Source organism: Manacus candei, unplaced genomic scaffold, assembly GCF_025592945.1.
Source record: "Manacus candei isolate 608988 ecotype Guabito, Panama unplaced genomic scaffold, ASM2559294v1 h1tg000018l, whole genome shotgun sequence".
NCBI lineage: Eukaryota > Metazoa > Chordata > Aves > Passeriformes > Pipridae > Manacus > Manacus candei.
Genome location: NW_026138066.1, coordinates 7,885,895 through 7,904,385, shown reverse-complemented (window position 1 = coordinate 7,904,385; position 18,491 = coordinate 7,885,895). Strand labels below are relative to the sequence as shown.

At 37.6% G+C, this 18,491-nt stretch overlaps 1 protein-coding gene across 9 annotated transcripts in view; it reads left to right on the top strand.

Moving 5' to 3' along the window:
- The window catches only part of NCF4 (neutrophil cytosolic factor 4), an 80,436-nt gene that overhangs the window by 47,869 nt on the left and 14,076 nt on the right, over nt 1-18,491 (top strand). The window contains exon 1 of one of the 9 annotated variants that reach the window (XM_051784631.1): nt 5,748-5,865. The exons of the other annotated variants lie outside the window; for them this stretch is intronic. The gene's annotated coding sequence lies outside the window, so the exon portion shown is untranslated. Of the gene's footprint in view, nt 1-5,747; nt 5,866-18,491 lie in introns of those variants that run through there. 9 annotated transcript variants of the gene reach the window in all.

Here is an 18,491-nt window from a genome sequence, read left to right as displayed (position 1 = left end):
ACCGCTTGGCCTTGAAGGAAGTCAGAAATATTTTTTTTCCTGCAGGCAACAGCAAACTCAATTGTGTAATTCTGATTGCTCATACTTAAAGGGGCATCCAAAATCTGCATTCAGGGCCCCATTGGGCAAGATGCTATTGAAGTCTAAAAAATTTACAACCTGAGCTTTCTTAGGAGAGACAAGACATTGTAAATGAAGAGATACGATATATACAGGCATAATACATTGACCGTAACTTTTTCAGCATATAAATTTTCTTTATGTTGAGTTGCTCATTCCAGGGAAAGACACCTTTGAAGACACTTCTATTTTTACTCTGTCAAGCAATAATAACAAAACTAAAAATGCCATTGAGAGGTATTTGCTATTCTGTAATCCATCTGGGGACACTTTCCCTGATATTTAATGTTTTTCTGGCAAAGGAAAACGTTTTATAAAGGATTATGCATCAAATTTACCTGGAGTATATTTATGAATAAAAAAAGATCTTTTCTGTTTCAGTAGTCAAACCCAACATTGCTAAGGTTAAAAAGCAACCAAGATTTTTGTGATTCAATGGAAATTATCTTTGGGGAAGGGCAGGTTTCTGCAAAACTGAGATTTGATTTTTCTAGCTTGGTTAATTGATCCTAGAAGTGAGGAAGGATAAATGAGATATGTATGGGATAGGAATATTTAAAAATATTTCTCTACTGCCAATATAATTTTGACGCTGAGTTCTTTGATAAATTGGAGGTACTCCAGCAGCTTTAGATAATTTCTAAAGAGGTAACTTTATTGAATCAAACATCACAAAGGTTAATTCAATCATTTTAGTGTTTTCTCTCTCTCTCTCTCTCTCTTTTTTTTATTACACTTCCTGTAGTGGTTTTTGAATTTTCAGTGTGCTTCAGTAGTAGAGGAAATAATATTACTTTTCAGTAGCCTCCTTTATTTCTCACAAACACTGTGTCCGTGCTTTAGCTCAGAGCAGGTGATAATTACAGTGTGAGACAGCTGACTCATGTGGGTTCAGATGTTTCAACCAATCTGTGTGTCACCTTTGGAATAGTGTAATAATAGTATGCTGTTTGCTAAATTCAGTGATGTGGGGTTTGCCTTAAACTGTCACATATTATAAACCCTTGATGTAGTACCAAGATTAGACTCTGGTTTAGGGATACCAGTATTTCATGGTTGCTAGTGGGATGCTTCATTTCCGTTTGGTAGCTGGCAGAACAACTTTTCTCTTTTACCTTCTTTTGGCAGCTTAGAGAGGATAAGGATTGTAGGACTGTCCTTTTTGGCTATTGGATTGTGGCTTCCATTTCTGTCTGCTCCACTGGAATGAGTGCATTTGTCCACTGGTGACAGAAGAGCAAGTGCAGGACTAGTCATTGTGATTCCTCTGTGTAATTCAGCCATGTGAAAGCAATCCTGATTAGTGGAAATCCTTTCTTATCCTTTTAGTTAGTTCTTACTAAAGCTTATTTACAAAGGGAGAAGCAGATTTATGACCACATTGGCCATACAGAGAGGTCTTTGTTACATGTCAGGTATTTAATTAAAAGACATTTTGTTCATTTTTTTAAAATAAGAAGAATACAATCAAAATCAGACACATCTAGATTATTTGTAAAAATCTGCCTGAAACTGAAAGACACAGAGAATTTTGGCAACAGGCTCACTGAGAGTTCACCTGTGTGAAATGATAGAATTTAGGGAGGAAGTTTGTATTACAGCACTTCTTAGTTTTGGTAATGTGGTTACATATTACTGTCATCTCAATTGTGTTCATTCAGGAAAAGATAAGGACTGGGTTTCCCCTTTAGGATACATGTACAATGCAGAGTTGGGGATGATCAGCCATTATAATTTTTTTCCTCTTTCCCACCACACATAAATAACTGTAGTCTGAATAATAAGGTGGTCAGGTCCCTATCCGCCAATGTACCCAATATTCTGCATGGTGTCATCACAGCATTAGCATAGCACCTTAAAAAGGAAGGTGCTATCTCCCATGTCTACTACTTGTGTTATAAGAAGCAACTTCAGTCTTCAGGTTTACCAGCCAGCCATCTTTTACTCACCTTTCTTTTCCTTATTTGTTAAAAAATAATGGAATGATAGAATGATCAAGGTTGGAAAAGACCTCCAAGATCATAAAATTCAACCTTTGGCTGAACACCACCAGCACTAAGCCCCACATCCAGTCACTTCTTGAACACTTCCTAGGATGGTTACTCTGCCACTTCTCTGGGCAGAATGTTCCAATGCTTAACCACCCTTTCAGGGAAGAAATTTTTCCTAATGTCCAAACTGAACCTCCCTTGGTTCAACTTGAGGCCATTTGCTCTTGTCCTGTCACTGGTTGCCTGGGAGAAGAGACTGACACGCACCTGGCTACAACTTCCTTCTCTTCTGGAGGCTAAACAACCCCAGCTCATTCAGCCTCTCCTCATGGGACTTGTGCTCCAGACCCTTCACCAGCTCTGTTGCCCTTCTCTGGACACGGTCCAGTGCCTCAATGTTCTTCCTGTAATCAGGGACCAAAAACTGGACACCGGATTCAGGGTGCAGCAACGTCAGTGCTGAGTACAAGAAGACAGTCACTGTCCTAGTCCTGCTGACCTCACTGTTTTTGACACAAGCCAGGATGCTATTGGCCTTCTTGGACACTTGGGCACACTGCTGGCTCAAGGTCATATGATTTTTTTTTATTTGAAAGAGTATTCTAAAATTTTAGAGGCTTTATTGATAAAAGACTTTATTGATAAGAGATGTTTCTTGGTTACCAGCTAAATTTTCTCTTATATATTTTTATTGCATCAGTAGCTCATATAAATCTCTGGATCAGCCTTCTTTTTCTTGGTGCTTTTCATTTGATTTTACAAACAGTTATAATATCCTTCAGTCCTTGGGTAAGCTAAGCTATACGGAATTATTTATGTTACACCTTTTCTCATGAATCAGCCTCTCTAGACCTGTAATAATTTTTCTTATTTGTTTTTTTGTATTCCCCTTGTTTTGTTGGCATCTTCTTGGTACTGTGGTGCACAGCATAATATGGAGTTCCTTTGCTGTCTGAGCTTGTAGAGTATTCCAAACTGCTTGTTATAGACTCCACCCTGTTATATAAGAATGATAAATCAGGTACTAACCCATCCACAGGACAGGTAGATTTGGAAAGAATTCGCGCGACAATTTAAAATATTTTAAAAAAATATTTTGTATGCCTGCAGTATATTTTGTTTAAAAAGATTTTGAAGCATTTTATAGCCAATATTTACTATACAGGAAGTTCTTTATTTCCTCTAAGACAAAGCTCAATGCTGGTCTCACCTATGTTTAGAGGTAGGACAGGAATCCTTACAATAGCAGTATTTTCTTTGGTGTTTTGTCTCTAAGTTATGACATAGGTGTACATTTCTTCCTCCTGCTCCTGCTATCAAACCTGCCCCTTTTCACAAGGTCCTAGGTATATTGTCCCCTTTCATCTTACTTCTAAAAACGGAACAGATATCATATTGCTATCCTTAGCTGAAATGAGACATCTTAGGTGCTCTCTATAACCATAAACCATACAGTACATTGATTCAGGATTCCAGAAATCCTGTACTGAAAGTCTTTTGGAGGAGTAGGAGTAAATATGAGTTTTAATTAGTATGACAGCAGGTAATTATTGGGAAGATGAAATGTTGATACCCACATTAGAAGTTTTCCAGAATTTTAGGAGAAACCTCTCATTACAAAAGTACCACTAAACTTCAGGTTCGTGAATACAACCTGTAGCTTTTTCAAAAGATAAATTTACTTACTAAAGAATGTAGCATCTATTACATTTAGTCTGCCAAGGCTGTTGTGATGATGAGTACTTTTATGTGTTGGAGAGGAGAATGGGTAAATTCATGAAAGAGATCCACTGAAGGTGTCCAAATTCCTACAGGCCACATCCAGCTTGTGAAGCTGAAGCAGTTGAGATTTGGGATAGTATTAGGTGAAAGCATCATAATGTTCCTTCAAAGGCTTTTTTCTATGTCCACTGCTGGGGACAGGATGCTGGGTTAGAGAATTGGAAGGAAATAATTTTGATCCACAATGGTAGTTCTTATTTTCCTCAGTGTAGTTTATAATACCACATGCATGTGAAAAGTGGAAGGATCAGGCGGCCAGAATGTGTATGGAAAGTAAATCAACTAAAAGAATGACTTACAGTACCCATAAAAAAAAAAGTCTTTTTTTTCCTAATATAAACCATAAATGTTCACTCCATGTGTACTCTGACTCTTTGCTTATACGATGCTCTTGAGTTCATATATGCCCTCTTTAGGCTTCATATGAGTATATTCGTGTAGGTATATATGTATTTTATACTACTACTCTGTGACTGAAAATGTCCATTATTTTGCACATACTAATCATCATTTCCTTCTGCAATGGCCTGTTCTTTGGTTTACCTTGGAGAAGTCTGTATTCCTAGGACAGAAGCTTAGTGGTTCCAGTTTTACTGATTTTTCCATTCCTCTGATTATTGTCTCAAAAGCTGAAAATAGCAAATGGCTGCAAGTGATATCCCAGAGGTGAGAAACAGGTCACTAATAGTCCATGCTACCAAGGGGCTTTGGGGACTCTCCAGCTTGTACTGCAAATGGTGTGGAAAAGAAATGTGAAATGTCTCACCCAAAGGAGATAATACAAATGAAAAACAGAGATAAGTGTAAACCCCTGGGGAGAGTTAGGCTCAAATTACCCAAGAAGAAAAAAAGCTAGTGCTAAAAGAGTAGGTCTGTGTATCATAACACCTCCTAGCAAATCTCAAATGGATATTTACAGCAGGAAAAAAAGCTGTTAGTCCCAGTGGGAAACCTTGACCCCAAGGTTAAGAGAATGGAAACAGTTGGTTTTCTTTACAACAGACACTTGTGGGTATCAGACATTTGTCATAATTGACACTCTGGTGGTGTTCACACTGGGATGGATAAGCCCATGTAATTATTACCACAGGGGTTATATTCCAGAAAAACTAGCACAGCAGAGCCATGGCTTCATTACTTATTCCTATTTATACTAGGCTGCTGGTAGGAGAACAGTCAAAGTGTTTAGATCAGGGTAAACAGCTTTGGGGGAAATTGGACTTTAGTTTTAGCAGTTGGAATCCTGTGATAACCCAGATTTAGATAGTTATTCTTTAATTAATCTGTTGGGGTTTTTTCTTTTTTTTTTTCTTACACTCTTATAATTCATTTCAGAGCTGTTAGTGCACAGTGAGATGGATTTAAAAGTTAGAGGTTTGTGAGGGAGTCATATCTTTCTGGATTAACAGCAAGTGGGAAGAATTTTATAGCAGTGATGCTCAAATGGCAAGTTTGGGCTTTTCCTGCCAACCTCCCAGGTGGAAATTGCTGGCTAAGGAAGTCTATAACTACTAGCAGAACAGGAGCACTGTTGTGTCAGCTGTTTATCTAGTGCCAATATTTCATTAGAAAACAATTCTTCCATTTACATAATTGGTAAATGAGACATCTTCTCAAGTTTAATTCATGATTTAAATCCAACCAAGGAGAATAACAGTAAATAAATCTGTAGTACTGTTTCAGTCACCCTGATGAAATGAGTTGAACAGCATCAGTCCAGTTGTTAAAAAGCAGATACACACAAAACAAACTTATGTGCACTAAAAACATGTATCCATGTAGTTCATGACCTAAATCAGACCCAAACACTGAATTCTCCTGTGCTTTCTCTTCTTCATCTCTTTAGACTGCCTAAAGAGAAGACTTCAGCAAGGAAACCTCTAATCTTGCTGCCTATTCTAAACTTCTTAAGAGAATGGACAGATATTTGAGTGTTAGCTTGTCCAGCAGCATTCACCTGGGATTCCCTCAGGTAAATGTCAAATTGAAAAATTGAGTTTGTTTCTTGTAACATCCCTATCCTCTGAATTAATGAGAAAAAATTATTAAAGAAAGACTCATAGGCATATTCCTAAGGGAAGTATGTTTTCTCTGCCATTTCCAGTGTATCACAACTTCTTCTTACAATTTCCTTTTAGATATTCCTTCTGATAATCATCTTATCACCTTGTCCATAATCTTATGTATTGGGATTTCTTTATTTTCCTCAGAAAGCGAAAAAGTTTATTCTTATAGTTTAAAATATTATTTGCAAAAAAAATATTTATTGGACTAACCCATTTTATAGAAACTTATGTTATGTTTATATTATGTTTTTTATATTATGCACACCTGAATCGATCCTCATTATGGGCATAATTTTTTTTGTTGGATGTTTGTATTGTTTCTCCTTCCCAAAAAGGTTCAGAGTGGCAATCTCTCATAGCAGTCACGTTACTGCAGGCATTTTTGCATTCCTCCTTTCAGAAGTTGTGTAGGTAAAAGAAGGCTTATAATCAAGAAGTGGTTGTAATCTAGAAGTGGAGCATCCACGCAGCATGTGGTACAGATGCATCAGCACTTTTAGCTCGTGTTATGGTATTTTGACAGTTATTTGTAAGAGGCAGTATCCTCCCAGGGCCTTTGAGTTTTGATCTCAGTGGGACATAGAAGCTGCTGTCTTGAAGAAGAATGAAATATTTCAGAAAATTGAACATTAATATCTTGCTTGTGGATGAAGGAGAGACTCACAAGACAAAAATGATGTGTTGGTTGGCAGCATTTTGCCTCTTTGAAATGTATAACTCTGTTATTTTTCTGCACTTCTGTTGAAAAGTCTGCTCTTCAACTGGGGAAGGAGAAAACAAGTATCAGAGCATACTAAAAACCTTGTTGATCTCTGAGGTAGCACCCCTCCATGTCTTCCATTACTATCGCCTGGCTGCCTAAGAACTCATTTTTCCAACACTTACTCCTGTTAAAGGGCAGACAACTGAAACACCAAGAAATCCACTGTTTACATGAGACCACACAGTACAGTGGCACAAGAAATTGCATGTTACATCCTGTCCTGGGATGATATCTTCCAGAATGGGCCATTCTTTCCGTTTTTGTTGCTCTAGGTCTTGATGGTGAGAGGTATTGCTTGTGGCAGCAGTTTGACTTGTGACAGCAGTCGAGCAAAGGGATCATCCCTTTCACGCAGAGGATCTGTTTGTTACTTGACCTTTTCTTTGCTACCAGGTTCACCCTGTTTATTGCACAGCATGTTTTCACTTTTCAACTGGGCTTTTTTTTACTCTTTCTTAATAGAGATGGATTTGTTCCAATTATTAATATTATTCATTAGCATGAAATATAAGCATATTGTAACAATGCTTGAAGCTGTGGTCACAAGAGACAGGGAAAAGAGAGTGGTTCTGCCTTCTCCTAGGAGAGGGAAAGTTTGCTAATGCCCCGTGAGGGAGTGACAGATGATTTCTCTCTCAGGTTATACATGCTCTAAATCCTCGCCACCATTTTTCTCCGGCAATGAGGAGACAGATGCTACTCTAACAGCACAGAACTTGTGCAAATCCCTTACAAGAACCTTTATTACTGCTATGAGTAAAAACAAGTGACTTGCTTAGCCTTTCATCCTATTTTTAGATGAGCTTACATTTCTGAAGGACACATTTGATCCCCTTATATGGTTTTGGCTAGTTTTCTGTTGATTTATTTTTCCCTTTTCTTATAGTGTGATATGGGAGGATGAAGGTGGGAGAAAGTGTCTGTTTCTCTGAGCTGTTGTGTTGGTATTTGTTAGCCTGACACTTTATGTGATGTGCCCAGCTCCCTTTCTAGCGGTTTCTAGTAGCCATGGGAATACAGACAGCAGAAATCACACTTTAGACACACAATTTCTCCCCTAAGAAAAAACAACTTATGGAAAGGATAGACAAATGATTTTGGAAACAAATCTTTGATTTGGCCTCAGAGTAAATGCTATGAAGTCTCTGGGGAGGAAGTTTGTTTTTATTTCACCAGTTTAGTGTAACCTGGTTTACAAGAATTGCTTTTACATCCAGGGAGCTGCACTCTCAACTCAGTTGTCTTTTTAGGATCTGAACCATCTTCCACAGTTGTCGTTGAGACTCTTGTGATGTTTTTAATGGAGATTTCACCAGGCCCCTTTTCTAGAGCTTTTGTCAGGAATTGCAGTGCGATGGGGATCAATTAATACCATTGAATAATTACTTTGTAGACAAAAGGCCAATTTGTTAGGGACTTCATTGACCCCATAAATCTATGTGGGTACTGATCTCTTGTTAGATATCAGTGACTTCTGAAAACTACTGATGTTTTAGATTGCAATTGCTGTCTCTCAGGTAATAAATCTCTATCATATGCCATTTCCTCTTAAGCTTCCATATTTAATGCATGTGCTTTTTTCTTTATAAGAAAGAGTATGTACTGGACTGTCCTATTTATGTTTTGGTTTGGGTTTTTGTTTTGCATGTTTTTTTTTTATTGTGGTGTTTGGTTTTTTTGTTTGTTGTTTTTGTTGTTTGTTTTTTAGTGTGTGTGTGTATATATGTAAGGATACATAAGTGTCCATCTTCTGACACAGAAGAACCACAAAATTCACAGTTCTGAAATAATAGGGGATGATTATAGATTGTCATCAAAACTAACCAACTATTGATGTTGACATGCAAATTTTTAAAAACACTGTATATTATTACTCACTAAAGGCAGGAGAGATATCTCTTCTGATAAGTACTTATGAGTGTGTAAGAGAAGCAAACAAGGGAATGATTGAGTGTGTGAGGATGAAGACTGGGGAACACACTGAGAGAGAGAGATGTAGATAAATACCTTTCACCATGGGTGTCAGTTGGACCAGATGTCTCAAACGTGCACACAGCCTTAACCTAAGTGTCCATGTGTACACACCTCCTCCATATACAACATACACATTTGTAGAGGAAAGTATATACCTATGTGAAAAATTATGGGTATGCATGTATGCACACACCTGATGTGGAGTTAAATGACAAGTTGTTTCCACAGTGCAGTGCTTGCTCATATAAAATCAGGGAAATTGTTGCCATCTTGAAAAATGTATGGAAGCTTTGAAAAACCTGTAGACAAAATCATGGTTCTCCTACCTTTTGAGAAGTAGAACATTTGGAGCTTTCTGCTCCCTACCCCAGAAGTGCATCTGATACACTGTACAGGGATTTCAAAGTTTAATTTAGCTTAACTCTTGGCTGCAATCAACTGCTGATAAATTTAGTTGGGGGATTAGGGAACCGTAAAGACTAATAGCTCCTTAAAAGGAGCCTGAAGATGAGACAGCAAAACAAAAACATCTGCTAAAGTCTGCCTTAGAATGATAGCACACCATACAGTCTGAGTTTAAAGAAATAAATAGGTTGGTTTTGGGCAAGAAGAAATTTTTGTAGATATAGACACTTTGAAAAAGAAAGCCAAATCTGTAAGTATTTAAGGGAGTTGTTCACTTTACAAAGTGAAGGAGAGGATATCTTGACTGGAATCAATAGCATATAGCAAACATCCTTCTCCTGTAGTTCTAGATAATTTGCTAGCCCTTTAAAAATAGCTATTGTTAACTCCTTTTCCCCATTATATCTTTCTTAAGGACTGTCACATTTGTATAAAGTCTTTGGACTTCTGTGGTAGCATTAATTCAAGTGTAAATTCTTAGAGCGTGGTTACCACATCTTTTTAAATCTACCTATGGATAGTAAAAGAGACGAGTTGACCAGTACTTTATATGTCCAGCCAAAAATGGAGACTCAAACCAAATCAGTACAGAAAAACTCAGACACATATTTATTTGCAGAATAGACTTATTAGAAATTACTGGAAGTTTCTCTTCCTAGATGCTCCTTCTCACTTTTTTTATAGTGCATCACATTTTCTATATTGAACTGTAACTGGGGCCTTTTGTAAGTATTGTACTTCTATGTCTCATAGCGAGAAACAATTCTTATGCCAAAGGCACTGTGGTCTTGCACAGTCTTCTTTATCCTTAACTTTTAAACCGTGAATAGTCCCTCTCAAGCTAGATTTATAACCTAAATGAGAATCCAGTAACTATTTAATGCCTTTTTTTCCTGCCTTCTTCATGTTGCCTTCTGCTATCCTGCTATCTGCTATACAGATTAGTTTTTTTATTGGCCAAGAGCCCAAGAGAGAACTTAGGTGAGAAAAGGTTAAAAAGAAAAAAGTATTTGAATAATTATTATTCAAACTAAGAGGGAGTAATCATTTGATAAAATTTAAATCTGCTTAAAAAGAAATGTCCTTTCACAGACTGTTTAATTATCTTGTGAGTTTAGCAGCTGGATGGCTATTATCTCAACAAAGAGTTTATTGAGATTTGAAGAAGGATTATATGTTAAAGTAGAGTGTCTACTGTTAGCCTAGCTAAATCTGATAGACTTTGAAAGCATAAGACAATCATCAGTAAGAATGTGAACTGCATTGCCAAGGCAAGCGTGTATTAAAATTTTTTTTGTTTCATAACTATTGGAAAGACAGTATTCAGAGTAGAAATACAGGTCTGCTTTGATGAATCAAAATATGGATTCAAGAGTGAGAGAAACTAATGATTTTTCTAGTATAAAAATTTCTGATGTTCATAAACTCTTTGTATATTTACATCATGATGTAGGTGGACTGGTAAGCCCTGTATCTGGTGTTCAAATGTATGTCAACAGTGACTTTTCTGTAACTGAGAGCAAAATGTCCCTGACTTTTCAAGTTATATCTCTGAAATACCAATTGGAGTTATGTAGTTATATGGTGAAAGTGTTATCTTCTGTGATTCTTGTTCTCTGAAGCAGGTATATCCATAAAACTCTGCAGACTTTCTGAATGTTCATTGGTTAACAGACTAAAGAGTCCAATTTCAAGTTGTGTAAATTTTTCTTCATCCTTTGTTTCACTGTGTCAGGCATATAGCCAGGCATGCTAAGTGTCTATTACCCTTTTATTTCTTACACTATGACTCTTGATGTCTAAAGGCCACAACATTAGCAGGAATAAAGAGACTGAGGGTAATGGGAACCAAGTTACTAACGCAAAAGAAAACCTGAAGAAGTTTATTAATTACAATTAATTAATTAGAAATTAATTAATTACTAATAAAATTAGTGCAGGTCTAGTGCTTGCTCTATTCATTTTCATGGCAGACATATTTCCCTCCTCTCCCCATTCTGAGCAGTGAATACTTGATGTGTCAGGCGACATTTGAGGAAGGCTGCTCTGAGGAACTTTAGGCATTTAGCTCCCCTGATTATTTTACAAGTATCATTAGTGCAGACCAGGTTTTCCCTGGGATTACCAGGTCAGTTTATGGCTTTCTTTGTCATTCCAAAGCTTCCCCACACACTTGATAGACTTGATGACAAGGGAGCTGACAAAGCAGAAGCAGGCCCAAAGCCAAATAATTAGCTTCTCTTTGCCTTAAGAAATTATTTTCCAACTCAGAGATTCAAGACTAGAAGAATAAAGGGTGAGATTGGGATCAAAAAGGACAATAAAAGGTGATGTAAAGAGGGAAGCAGGTTGAGGAAGAAGATGGACTTGGAGAGGGATTAGCACCATATGGGGAAAATGGTGAAGAAGGAAAAGTTGGAGTTCAAAGAGAAAAGTATTTTCAGATGCATGAGGTAGGTAGTATATGCAAGGCATGTAGATCAGTTGATTGCTTCTTCCTGGCAATCCAATCTGAGAATATCTATCAATACATTTGTCTTACCTCCCATTCCTTCCTCCCATTCCTTTTTTTTTCTTTTTATACAAGAAATTTAATTTTATAGCACAGTACTATAGACTATCTGAAGTGTTCACAGTTGCCAAATGCATGTGAGATTTTAATTTAGGTCAAGCAGATTGTTTTGGATAAGTTGACGAGTAACTGATGGAGACTTTGGTTAGCTGAAGATAGCATCTGATATCTAAATATAGAACAAATAAGGTTAGAAGGGGCCACTGGATGTGATCTGTGCAATCAATTGCTCAAAGCTGACCTAATATAAAGGATAGGTCAAGTTTGTCTAGTCAAAGTTTACACATTTCCCCAGATGGAGATCCCATAGCCATTCTAGGCCCTTGTTCCAGTGTCATGTTGAATTATTTTTTCTCATGTCCAGTGAGATTTTTTTGCTTGTTGCATCTTGAGATTCTGTCTCCTGGCCTTTCGTTGTCCACCTAGGAGAAGGGTCTAGCTGTGTTTTCTCTTTAATCCCACTTTGTTTAGTTGGATTAACAGTTATATCTCCCTATCGGTCTTTTCTTTTTTGCACTAAACAAAGATAGCTTTTACTTAAGCCTGGTCTGCAAAATCACATGTATTGTGGATCTGAAAGTATAGTTGTGCTAGGCAGACATGCTGTCAGACAGTGGAAAAAAAGGCTGTGATCTATTAGCTTTTATAATGGAAAGGTCTTGGCAAGGCATATTACCACCTCAGGACACCTACAGACTTCTAGGTACCAACACAGTATATTCCAGGCAGCTCCCTGAAGGGTAAGATCAAAATTTTTATTCATCAGTTTCCCCTTCTTATCTCCTAATGTAAATTATCCTGGTGTATCTAAGAGATATAATTTATGGTCAGCCTGCTGGCTGGGCAGCTTCATGTCTCATAAATTAGATAGCCAGACACATGTGGGTCAAGTTTAGAAATACACTGCACTTTTTTAGAGGAAAGATGGATTCTTCCCAATCCTTCCTTACATTTGATGTTTCTACACATCCCTATTTTTTCTTCTATATTCCTCTTTTTGTCAGCTGTGCATTGTCCCTATTTTTTCTCTCATTCTTTTTCTGCAGTGGAACATGTTGATGGCTGTAGCAGATCAGTATATGAAGTTATCTGACTTTTATGCCTCATGTTTTGTTTATCTGACACCCAAGATATGGAATAAAGGACTACATTCCTCTTCCCAGTCCTTCTTCCCTTCTTCTCTCTACACAGGCACGTATTTCACGATGGGACAAACTGCTAAGAAAGTTCTCTGGATGCTAAAGCTTGTGATGTTCTCTTGCAGCTGAACAACAGTAAAAGAAGTCCCAGCTCTTCTCAAATTCTCAAGAAAGATTTCATTTAGTCTCAGACCAGGTTTCTACTTAATACTGCTGGTCAACATAATTATCAGAGAACCATTAGTGAGGAGGATGCTGTACCATCTAAAGAAGTCTTTAGGCAGTGCAGTTTATTTTGTTCCGGCATGAAGTGTTTGCAGTAGAAGTTATTGATATAATTCCGTTATCAAAGTTCTTTCTTGTTTTTCTTTTCAACCTGAAGTCCACTGACTATGTGTTGTGGATACTGTCAAGAGAAAGAAAGTTGGAGTGGGGAGAAGACAGTGGTATGGTATTTTCTCCTTCTAGCATTATTGGCACCAAAGTAGAAGTAAGTATTATTGAAAATGGGTCTAATTCAATATTTTCTCTACTGTGGAAAGTAGATGATTCCAATAAAAGGCATCAGCAAAGATTTCTTCAGTTAACTGGAAGCAAAGAGGGACATCTGGCATAAAGCCTTTTCTGATCAGTTAATGGGGATACATCAGGTTCAATCCCCTTTTAAGTACATCAGCCCGTATTTTTAAGGTTACTTGTTCATCCTCATTTAGTGGAATATATTACAGTGCAGGCTATCTCTGTGAGATGCAGAGATGTTAACTAGGGTGGGGAAAAGAGAAACCAGATTCTCTTTTAAATCCTTGATTATAATATTGCAGAAATCACTTCTTTCTCTATCTCATCAGGGTAGTATTAAAAGAGCATTGTGTCCAAAAGCCTGATTTAGTTTTAGAGCAGCGAGACTTAATCTAATGTGGGAAAAAAAGGGGAAAAGTGTGCATCTTAAATTGAATGAGTGTTTGTAATTGCTGGGAAATCCACTGGACCATCTGTTGACAAACAGGACAGAGAGAGCTGGAGATAGATCCCTGGTAGATCTAAGAGCCAAAAATCAGCTAAACATCTTGGACAAGTTTGGAAGCTTGTTTTTTGTTTCTTGTTTGGCTCATTTCCTTCTCCCATCCCCCATTTCTCTATAGCAGAAGCAGTGTTGAAGGGTGTGCACTCTGTCTGGCAGGCTCTTGGAGGAGTCTCTGGCCTCAAATTACTCAGCTTGAGAATTCTGTGCATAAAATTAGCAGCAGAGTTCTGTGTATTAGGTGCCAGGGAAAAATGTCACATTCAGCAGAACTCAAGAGGCGAGACGTGGAACAGAAAGAACTGGAACGGGACATCAATCCCCCTCTACCTTTTACTGTTTTGCAGCAGACATATCTGAGAGTGTCATAACTGGCTGGTTTGGAGTAAAAATTGTTTGGGTAATAAATAGATTTTATTGCATGCTTTAGTAACAGGGACGTTTGGTTTTTATTCCCTTTCTCCCCCCTTCACTTCCTGCTTTTCCTTTATTCTGAAGATTTTTTATTCTTTGCCTTTTCACAAGGAAGGTGCTTTTCAATCATGAAGTGCTGCTAACATAATTTTCTGCCTTCCTTTCCACCTTCCTGTGGTCTGATTCCTGATGAGAAACCCACTGTTATGGCACTACATTTACGTCAGGCAACAGCTTATACAAGTTGTTTGTAGTGAAATCTGGAAAAATAAATAAAGTGCAGGCAAACAGGGCAAAGGCACTGAAGTAGAGAGGAGCAGCTATTCAAGGACTGGATTCCATAGATACTATCTCAGTAGCAACTATCTCATTCAGGAAAGCTATTACAGAAGAAGTCATGGTTAGAGTGTGTATTTTGGCTTCTTTCTTACATCATAAAAGTAGTAAAATTCTTGCCACACCAATGTTATGTTGCCCTGAAGCATATGTGTGAAAGAGGTTACATTAGTATCTGTATGTGGAGATGGATTGTCAGGAGACATAAATGAATTTTTTGGAGATGTACATGTGCACACATACATTCGCTGTGTTTTTCCAAGTGCCTTTGTAAGACAAAGTTATCAGGCAGTGCTGGTTTAATGTATTCCTCCTCATTCGTTCTCCCTGTTGATGTCTGTGCTGTGAACTGGGCTGGGAAATTGATCTGCATCTTAGAAAAAAACGTTTTTACAGCTGGATTAGCTAGCTGATGTATTTTGCAGCAGAGCCTAAGACGTGCCATGCTGTGGGGCAGGAAAAAACAAGAGTATGTGAGGACAGGGAATTTCCTAAGCTGATACCATCACCACATACTCATTTCTTGAAATCACAACTTCACAGTCCCCCACTACCTTTGTTTGGCTCAGATTATTGAAGCAATCTGCCAGCAGAATGATATTCCCAGATTAGGTAGCACTCTAGGCAGAAAGCTGTTCTTAGTTTCCTTTCCTTGTTCTTTTCCATGGTAAGACAGGCCCATTAGCTACTGCTGTTTAACATATGTGATAGTTTAGCCACTACAGTCTTTTTTAAGGGTTTGGGTATCTGTTCTAAGGCCTGGCATTGGAGCGTTACTGGCACATTTTGAAAGAACTACATTTTTATATTGTTTTTTTGTTTGCACTGCAGGTGATTTTGAGTGCAGGTGGGTTGCTGAGGATAATGGCTGTAGTTTCTCACTTTTCACCTGACTTTCCCAAAGAATTATACCTCTATTGAGCATTTTTCCTTCTCACTTTCACCCTCATGAGAAAAGTATTAGTCAACCCTGTTTTACAGATGGCAGAGCTAAGGCAGAAGGAATCACACATAGCAAGCCAGTGGCTGAACTGGCTGTGGCAGTTGAAAGATCTCTTATTTAGAGCTGGCTTCACATAACAAGGCAGCCTTCTGCCTTTTGAGGTATGGGAGACACAAACTCCAGCCTTCCACACTTGAAATGGACAGACTGGCCACTGATTTGGGATTGAATTTCTTATTAGTATAGTAATTGGCGGACTCATTCTACAAGTTTATCTTTCAAGAAATAAAGGCAATAAACGACCAGTAGGTGAGGCAGCAGATGAGACAGGCTATAAGTATATACTGTGAGGAATACTGGTAGAATTTTGAAAATTACAGGACCTTGATATTTATTGCCTCTATATTTGCCACTTGCCTGCCTATCCTAATCTCTAGCCCCCTTGCCCCCTGATTTTATTAAGGAATATTGTCCCAATTTATGAACCGTTAGAAAATAAACTCTCTATAATGAGCAGACTGGATATTTCTGCACCAGAAAATTGTGGTTCTTTGACTATATCAGTGTAGCTTAAGTAGTACAACTCCCCTAGGGTAAAGACAATTATACCAGTGTAAAAGTGCATATCCAAATATAGCTGAGTCCCGAATGGGAAGGTACCTTTGTACCAGTAATAACTAGGTCCACAGTAAGGGATAGATTTAATTCCTTACCTTTAGAAACCTGAGGTGACAAAACTGGGAATATAGCTATTTTATAATTTATGTATATCCCTAGGGGACAGATAAAACCTTCACAGGTGGAGTTGGCCCACTTGAGGTCTGATTTACTGACCAGTGGTACCTGTGTCTGTTCACTGTTCAGAAAACTTCACTTAACTAAAGGCACTCCCCTAAAGTTTCTAAATTAAGTAAAAGGATTTTGGTCACAGGATTTTGTCAAATGGTTGGGGAAATTAAACTGTTAGTAACAGTGTTGGATGGTTTGAATGCAGCACTGCACAAATTTTAGCAAATCCCAACCCTATTTTGCAACTTGGGAAAGTTCAGTGAATTTTTTTTTTTTTTTTGAGTAATTTTAACAGGTCTTTTGAACTTGTGAAATAGATGAAGCAAGATTTTCTTTGTCTTGAGCAGCAATAACTCTGACAGATTTTTGATTCTCAAGATAACTAGGAGATTTAAAACACAAAGACTCTCCTGCCACAAAGATGCACTGCTGCTATGTGCTGAAACTAGGTTTTAAACTTCTGGAGGAATGGTTGTAGACATAGCTCTCTTAGAAATTCTTTCCTACTTCTTTGTCTGCAATGACCAGTTACCAGATTTTGACATTGATGTAGCTGACTGGAGCACAGGGATACTTCCAGCCCACATCTGTCATGCACAATAGTAGTGACAAGCTCTGCCCTATATCTTCCTTATTTGCCTCTTATCTTGGAAGTGATATGCTATCTGGATGAAAGAACATTCTGTTGCTGTTCCTGAGCTTCTATTTTTCTCACTTAGCCTAGTCCTGGGCGTCAATATCCACGCGAGCTATGCAAGAATAGAAAGCCCGATTGCTCATTAATGAGAAGTTACTTCTAACTCTTCCAATCCAAGTTATTCTACTATGTCAGAGAGAAATCCTATATATTGTTAAAGTATTTCTAAAGGAAATGGGTTTATTTTAAAAGAAGAATTGTTTTCCACAGTGAGGAAGATCATAATACTGCTTGTGATATTGCTCTACGCAAGAAAAGGTGACAAGATCTGGCTATTGCATCATGAACTATCAAACGCCAGAATGGCACTGTTGAATGCATATTTCCAAGGTGATATTTCCTAGCTGATAAGGTCTAAAGAAAATCCTCACTTTTCAGAGTGGTTTTTTTCCCTGCAATACTTATTCCTTGCTTTGCTAAAGGAATAGAGGTGCGAAAGCCAAGATTCAGGTACGTGATTTAGTTTGAAGTTTGGAGAAAAATGTCATTTAAAAAAGGCTGCTCTTTCTTTAATATTTGGTTCTGTAAAGCCCTTTCATGTCGAGTAGTAATTTATTCTAGAAATGGCACCATTAAATTCGCTGCCAGGAACAGTGTTAGATGCTGACCTTTAAATTTCTTTAGTTCAAGATGGATTATTTAGTTGTGTTTATATCAGCAGGGCATGAACAGAGTCCTTTTTTGTAAATGACTACTGGTTACTTTTCACCCTAAAAAAACAGTAATGGAAGCTGTGTCCAGATTTAAGTCAAAGCAAACTTCCAAATCTCTATATATCTATACTACTGTGCCTTTTTTCCTCCCAACACAATGTGTGACCAGGAGAGTATCCATGCACTCAGACATTATGAGCTGAGTTGTTATCTAATGAATAATACAAAACCAATCAGCTCAACTTATGTCCTCTTTGTTTTTTTCCCAAGAAGTTCAGAAAGGTAGGACAACTTCAATTTTTTTTTTTTTTAATGGGTTTATTTTCAGCTGTCCTGAAAGCATATAGCAAAGAAAGGGGGTCTTGTTCCCATTAGGCCTCCTAAGTATTTTGGAGCACTACCTGCAAAAAAGCTCTGAAGATTGCAGGGCAGACATGAGTAGCTTATCTTATGTAACTTTTGTCCAAATATTTTGCGGAGCTGTAATTAATTATTCATGTGCTGTAATAGTGAGTTTAAACATCTCTATATTTGAAAATAAATATTGTAAAAGTCTATTAAAGCATACTGTCAAGCTGATGGGAACCATAAAAGAAATATATGTACAAGTATTATTAAAGAATCCAAAATCAGTGTTATCACAGGTGCTGCTCAGTCTCAAGCATCAGTTAATGATGTGTATGGTACAGAAACAAATATTCCATGTAACCTTTGAGAACAAAATGTTGAATGTAAGTATCTTGCAAGCCGATGTGTTTCTACTTGATGTTCAGCTTGCTTGCAGTGACTGTTAAAACATTTTTTCCTTTACAGATTAATCTGTGGT